This window comes from Salvelinus alpinus, chromosome 24 (assembly GCF_045679555.1).
Source record: "Salvelinus alpinus chromosome 24, SLU_Salpinus.1, whole genome shotgun sequence".
NCBI lineage: Eukaryota > Metazoa > Chordata > Actinopteri > Salmoniformes > Salmonidae > Salvelinus > Salvelinus alpinus.
The window spans coordinates 47198786-47206867 of NC_092109.1; positions in this window are offsets into that span (position 1 = coordinate 47198786).

Here is an 8082-nt window from a genome sequence, read left to right on the forward strand (position 1 = left end):
AGTGTAGTGTATACCTAGACTAGTGTGTAGTGTGTAGTGTATACCTAGTGTAGTGTGTAGTGTATACCTAGTGTAGTGTATACCTAGACTAGTGAGTAGTGTATAGTGTATACCTTGTGTAGTGTATTGTGTATACCTAGTGTAGTGTATACCTAGTGTAGTGTGTAGTGTATACCTAGTGTAGTGTATACCTAGACTAGTGAGTAGTGTATAGTGTATACCTAGTGTAGTGTATAGTGTATACCTGGTGTAGTGGGTAGTGTATAGTGTAGTGTGTAGTGTATACCTAGTGTAGTGTATAGTGTATACCTAGTGTAGTGTATAGTGTATACCTAGTGTAGTGTATAGTGTATAGCTAGTGTAGTGTGTATTTTATAGTGTATACCTGGTGTAGTGTGTAGTGTATACCTGGTGTAGTGTATAGTGTATACCTAGTGTAGTGTATAGTGTATACCTGGTGTAGTGTGTAGTGTATACCTGGTGTAGTGTGTAGTGTATACCTGGTGTAGTGTATACCTAGTGTAGTGTATAGTGTATACCTAGTGTAGTGTATAGTGTATACCTAGTGTAGTGTGTAGTGTATACCTAGTGTAGTGTGTAGTGTATACCTAGAGTAGTGTATAGTGTATACCTAGAGTAGTGTGTAGTGTGTAGTGTATAGTGTATACCTAGTGTAGTGTGTAGTGTATACCTAGAGTAGTGTGTAGTGTATAGTGTATACCTAGTGTAGTGTATAGTGTATACCTAGTGTAGTGTATAGTGTATACCTAGAGTAGTGTGTAGTGTGTAGTGTATAGTGTATACTTAGTGTAGTGTATAGTGTATACCTAGTGTAGTGTATAGTGTATATCTAGTGTAGTGTATAGTGTATACCTAATGTAGTGTATAGTGTATACCTAGTGTAGTGTATAGTGTATATCTAGTGTAGTGTATAGTGTATACCTAATGTAGTGTATAGTGTATACCTAGTGTAGTGTATAGTGTATACCTAGTGTAGTGTAAAGTGTATACCTAGTGTAGTGTATAGTGTATACCTAATGTAGTGTATAGTGTATACCTAGTGTAGTGTATACCTAGTGTAGTGTGTAGTGTATATCTAGTGTAGTGTATAGTGTATACCTAGTGTAGTGTAGTGTATACCTAGTGTAGTGTATAGTGTATACCTAGTGTAGTGTGTAGTGTATACCTAGTGTAGTGTATAGTGTATACCTAGTGTAGTGTATAGTGTATATCTAGTGTAGTGTATAGTGTATACCTAGTGTAGTGTGTAGTGTATATCTAGTGTAGTGTGTAGTGTATACCTAGTGTAGTGTGTAGTGTATACCTAGTGTAGTGTATAGTGTATACCTAGTGTAGTGTATAGTGTATACCTAGTGTAGTGTATAGTGTATACCTAGTGTAGTGTGTAGTGTGTAGTGTATAGTGTATACCTAGTGTAGTGTATAGTGTATACCTAGTGTAGTGTATAGTGTATACCTAGTGTAGTGTGTAGTGTATACCTAGTGTAGTGTGTAGTGTATACCTAGTGTAGTGTGTAGTGTATACCTAGTGTAGTGTATAGTGTATACCTAGTGTAGTGTATAGTGTATACCTAGTGTAGTGATTAGTGTATAGTGTATACCTAGTGTAGTGTGTAGTGTATAGTGTATACCTGGTGTAGTGTGTAGTGTATACCTAGTGTAGTGTATAGTGTATACCTAGACCAGTGAGTAGTGTATACATAGTGTAGTGTATAGTGTATACCTGGTGTAGTGTGTAGTGTATACCTGGTGTAGTGTATAGTGTATACCTAGTGTAGTGTATAGTGTATACCTGGTGTAGTGTGTAGTGTATACCTGGTGTAGTGTGTAGTGTATACCTGGTGTAGTGTATACCTAGTGTAGTGTATAGTGTATACCTAGTGTAGTGTATAGTGTATACCTAGTGTAGTGTATAGTGTATACCTAGTGTAGTGTATAGTGTATACCTAGTGTAGTGTATAGTGTGTAGTGTATAGTGTATACCTAGTGTAGTGTATAGTGTATACCTAGTGTAGTGTATAGTGTATACCTAGTGTAGTGTGTAGTGTATACCTAGTGTAGTGTGTAGTGTATACCTAGTGTAGTGTATAGTGTATACCTAGTGTAGTGTATAGTGTATACCTAGTGTAGTGTATAGTGTATAGTGTATACCTAGTGTAGTGTGTAGTGTATAGTGTATACCTGGTGTAGTGTGTAGTGTATACCTAGTGTAGTGTATAGTGTATACCTAGACCAGTGAGTAGTGTATACATAGTGTAGTGTATAGTGTATACTTAGTGTAGTGTGTAGTGTATACCTAGTGTAGTGTATAGTGTATACCTAGTGTAGTGTATAGTGTATACCTAGTGTAGTGTATACCTAGTGTAGTGTATACCTAGTGTAGTGTATACCTAGTACAGTGTGTAGTGTATACCTAGTGTAGTGTATAGTGTATACCTAGTGTAGTGTATACCTAGTGTAGTGTGTAGTGTATACCTAGTGTAGTGTATACCTAGACTAGTGAGTAGTGTATAGTGTATACCTAGTGTAGTGTATACCTAGACTAGTGAGTAGTGTATAGTGTATACCTAGTGTAGTGTATAGTGTATACCTAGTGTAGTGTATACCTAGTGTAGTGTGTAGTGTATACCTAGTGTAGTGTATAGTGTATACCTAGTGTAGTGTATACCTAGTGTAGTGTATAGTGTATACCTAGTGTAGTGTATACCTAGACTAGTGTGTAGTGTGTAGTGTATACCTAGTGTAGTGTGTAGTGTATACCTAGTGTAGTGTATACCTAGACTAGTGAGTAGTGTATAGTGTATACCTAGTGTAGTGTATTGTGTATACCTAGTGTAGTGTATACCTAGTGTAGTGTGTAGTGTATACCTAGTGTAGTGTATACCTAGACTAGTGTGTAGTGTGTAGTGTATACCTAGTGTAGTGTGTAGTGTATACCTAGTGTAGTGTATACCTAGACTAGTGAGTAGTGTATAGTGTATACCTAGTGTAGTGTATAGTGTATACCTGGTGTAGTGGGTAGTGTATAGTGTAGTGTGTAGTGTATACCTAGTGTAGTGTATAGTGTATACCTAGTGTAGTGTATAGTGTATACCTAGTGTAGTGTATAGTGTATACCTAGTGTAGTGTGTAGTGTATAGTGTATACCTGGTGTAGTGTGTAGTGTATACCTGGTGTAGTGTATAGTGTATACCTAGTGTAGTGTATAGTGTATACCTGGTGTAGTGTGTAGTGTATACCTGGTGTAGTGTGTAGTGTATACCTGGTGTAGTGTATACCTAGTGTAGTGTATAGTGTATACCTAGTGTAGTGTATAGTGTATACCTAGTGTAGTGTATAGTGTATATCTAGTGTAGTGTATAGTGTATACCTAGTGTAGTGTATACCTAGTGTAGTGTATAGTGTATACCTAGTGTAGTGTATAGTGTATACCTAGTGTAGTGTATAGTGTATACCTAGTGTAGTGTATAGTGTATACCTAGTGTAGTGTATAGTGTATACCTAGTGTAGTGTATAGTGTATATCTAGTGTAGTGTATAGTGTATACCTAGTGTAGTGTATACCTAGTGTAGTGTATAGTGTATACCTAGTGTAGTGTATAGTGTATACCTAGTGTAGTGTGTAGTGTATACCTGGTGTAGTGTGTAGTGTATACCTGGTGTAGTGTATGCCTAGTGTAGTGTATAGTGTATACCTAGTGTAGTGTATAGTGTATACCTAGTGTAGTGTATAGTGTATACCTAGTGTAGTGTATAGTGTATATCTAGTGTAGTGTATAGTGTATACCTAGTGTAGTGTATAGTGTATACCTAGTGTAGTGTATAGTGTATACCTGGTGTAGTGTGTAGTGTATACCTAGTGTAGTGTGTAGTGTATACCTAGTGTAGTGTGTAGTGTATACCTAGTATAGTGTATACCTAGTGTAGTGTATAGTGTATACCTAGTGTAGTGTATAGTGTATACCTAGTGTAGTGTATAGTGTTTAGTGTATACCTAGTGTAGTGTATACCTAGTGTAGTGTATAGTGTATACCTAGTGTAGTGTGTAGTGTATACCTGGTGTAGTGTATAGTGTATACCTAGTGTAGTGTATAGTGTATACCTGGTGTAGTGTATAGTGTATAGTGTATACCTAGTGTAGTGTGTAGTGTATAGTGTATACCTGGTGTAGTGTGTAGTGTATACCTAGTGTAGTGTATAGTGTATACCTAGACCAGTGAGTAGTGTATACATAGTGTAGTGTATAGTGTATACTTAGTGTAGTGTGTAGTGTATACCTAGTGTAGTGTATAGTGTATACCTAGTGTAGTGTATAGTGTATACCTAGTGTAGTGTATACCTAGTGTAGTGTATACCTAGTGTAGTGTATACCTAGTACAGTGTGTAGTGTATACCTAGTGTAGTGTATAGTGTATACCTAGTGTAGTGTATACCTAGTGTAGTGTGTAGTGTATACCTAGTGTAGTGTATACCTAGACTAGTGAGTAGTGTATAGTGTATACCTAGTGTAGTGTATACCTAGACTAGTGAGTAGTGTATAGTGTATACCTAGTGTAGTGTATAGTGTATACCTAGTGTAGTGTATACCTAGTGTAGTGTGTAGTGTATACCTAGTGTAGTGTATAGTGTATACCTAGTGTAGTGTATACCTAGTGTAGTGTATAGTGTATACCTAGTGTAGTGTATACCTAGACTAGTGTGTAGTGTGTAGTGTATACCTAGTGTAGTGTGTAGTGTATACCTAGTGTAGTGTATACCTAGACTAGTGAGTAGTGTATAGTGTATACCTAGTGTAGTGTATTGTGTATACCTAGTGTAGTGTATACCTAGTGTAGTGTGTAGTGTATACCTAGTGTAGTGTATACCTAGACTAGTGTGTAGTGTGTAGTGTATACCTAGTGTAGTGTGTAGTGTATACCTAGTGTAGTGTATACCTAGACTAGTGAGTAGTGTATAGTGTATACCTAGTGTAGTGTATACCTAGACTAGTGAGTAGTGTATAGTGTATACCTAGTGTAGTGTATAGTGTATACCTAGTGTAGTGTATACCTAGTGTAGTGTGTAGTGTATACCTAGTGTAGTGTATAGTGTATACCTAGTGTAGTGTATACCTAGTGTAGTGTATAGTGTATACCTAGTGTAGTGTATACCTAGACTAGTGTGTAGTGTGTAGTGTATACCTAGTGTAGTGTGTAGTGTATACCTAGTGTAGTGTATACCTAGACTAGTGAGTAGTGTATAGTGTATACCTAGTGTAGTGTATTGTGTATACCTAGTGTAGTGTATACCTAGTGTAGTGTGTAGTGTATACCTAGTGTAGTGTATACCTAGACTAGTGTGTAGTGTGTAGTGTATACCTAGTGTAGTGTGTAGTGTATACCTAGTGTAGTGTATACCTAGACTAGTGAGTAGTGTATAGTGTATACCTAGTGTAGTGTATAGTGTATACCTGGTGTAGTGGGTAGTGTATAGTGTAGTGTGTAGTGTATACCTAGTGTAGTGTATAGTGTATACCTAGTGTAGTGTATAGTGTATACCTAGTGTAGTGTATAGTGTATACCTAGTGTAGTGTGTAGTGTATAGTGTATACCTGGTGTAGTGTGTAGTGTATACCTGGTGTAGTGTATAGTGTATACCTAGTGTAGTGTATAGTGTATACCTGGTGTAGTGTGTAGTGTATACCTGGTGTAGTGTGTAGTGTATACCTGGTGTAGTGTATACCTAGTGTAGTGTATAGTGTATACCTAGTGTAGTGTATAGTGTATACCTAGTGTAGTGTATAGTGTATATCTAGTGTAGTGTATAGTGTATACCTAGTGTAGTGTATACCTAGTGTAGTGTATAGTGTATACCTAGTGTAGTGTATAGTGTATACCTAGTGTAGTGTATAGTGTATACCTAGTGTAGTGTATAGTGTATACCTAGTGTAGTGTATAGTGTATACCTAGTGTAGTGTATAGTGTATATCTAGTGTAGTGTATAGTGTATACCTAGTGTAGTGTATACCTAGTGTAGTGTATAGTGTATACCTAGTGTAGTGTATAGTGTATACCTAGTGTAGTGTGTAGTGTATACCTGGTGTAGTGTGTAGTGTATACCTGGTGTAGTGTATGCCTAGTGTAGTGTATAGTGTATACCTAGTGTAGTGTATAGTGTATACCTAGTGTAGTGTATAGTGTATACCTAGTGTAGTGTATAGTGTATATCTAGTGTAGTGTATAGTGTATACCTAGTGTAGTGTATAGTGTATACCTAGTGTAGTGTATAGTGTATACCTGGTGTAGTGTGTAGTGTATACCTAGTGTAGTGTGTAGTGTATACCTAGTGTAGTGTGTAGTGTATACCTAGTATAGTGTATACCTAGTGTAGTGTATAGTGTATACCTAGTGTAGTGTATAGTGTATACCTAGTGTAGTGTATAGTGTTTAGTGTATACCTAGTGTAGTGTATACCTAGTGTAGTGTATAGTGTATACCTAGTGTAGTGTGTAGTGTATACCTGGTGTAGTGTATAGTGTATACCTAGTGTAGTGTATAGTGTATACCTGGTGTAGTGTATAGTGTATAGTGTATACCTAGTGTAGTGTGTAGTGTATAGTGTATACCTGGTGTAGTGTGTAGTGTATACCTAGTGTAGTGTATAGTGTATACCTAGACCAGTGAGTAGTGTATACATAGTGTAGTGTATAGTGTATACTTAGTGTAGTGTGTAGTGTATACCTAGTGTAGTGTATAGTGTATACCTAGTGTAGTGTATAGTGTATACCTAGTGTAGTGTATACCTAGTGTAGTGTATACCTAGTGTAGTGTATACCTAGTACAGTGTGTAGTGTATACCTAGTGTAGTGTATAGTGTATACCTAGTGTAGTGTATACCTAGTGTAGTGTGTAGTGTATACCTAGTGTAGTGTATACCTAGACTAGTGAGTAGTGTATAGTGTATACCTAGTGTAGTGTATACCTAGACTAGTGAGTAGTGTATAGTGTATACCTAGTGTAGTGTATAGTGTATACCTAGTGTAGTGTATACCTAGTGTAGTGTGTAGTGTATACCTAGTGTAGTGTATAGTGTATACCTAGTGTAGTGTATACCTAGTGTAGTGTATAGTGTATACCTAGTGTAGTGTATACCTAGACTAGTGTGTAGTGTGTAGTGTATACCTAGTGTAGTGTGTAGTGTATACCTAGTGTAGTGTATACCTAGACTAGTGAGTAGTGTATAGTGTATACCTAGTGTAGTGTATTGTGTATACCTAGTGTAGTGTATACCTAGTGTAGTGTGTAGTGTATACCTAGTGTAGTGTATACCTAGACTAGTGTGTAGTGTGTAGTGTATACCTAGTGTAGTGTGTAGTGTATACCTAGTGTAGTGTATACCTAGACTAGTGAGTAGTGTATAGTGTATACCTAGTGTAGTGTATAGTGTATACCTGGTGTAGTGGGTAGTGTATAGTGTAGTGTGTAGTGTATACCTAGTGTAGTGTATAGTGTATACCTAGTGTAGTGTATAGTGTATACCTAGTGTAGTGTATAGTGTATACCTAGTGTAGTGTGTAGTGTATAGTGTATACCTGGTGTAGTGTGTAGTGTATACCTGGTGTAGTGTATAGTGTATACCTAATGTAGTGTATAGTGTATACCTGGTGTAGTGTGTAGTGTATACCTGGTGTAGTGTGTAGTGTATACCTGGTGTAGTGTATACCTAGTGTAGTGTATAGTGTATACCTAGTGTAGTGTATAGTGTATACCTAGTGTAGTGTATAGTGTATATCTAGTGTAGTGTATAGTGTATACCTAGTGTAGTGTATACCTAGTGTAGTGTATAGTGTATACCTAGTGTAGTGTATAGTGTATACCTAGTGTAGTGTATAGTGTATACCTAGTGTAGTGTATAGTGTATACCTAGTGTAGTGTATAGTGTATACCTAGTGTAGTGTATAGTGTATACCTAGTGTAGTGTATAGTGTATATCTAGTGTAGTGTATAGTGTATACCTAGTGTAGTGTATACCTAGTGTAGTGTATAGTGTATACCTAGTGTAGTGTATAGTGTATACCTGGTGTA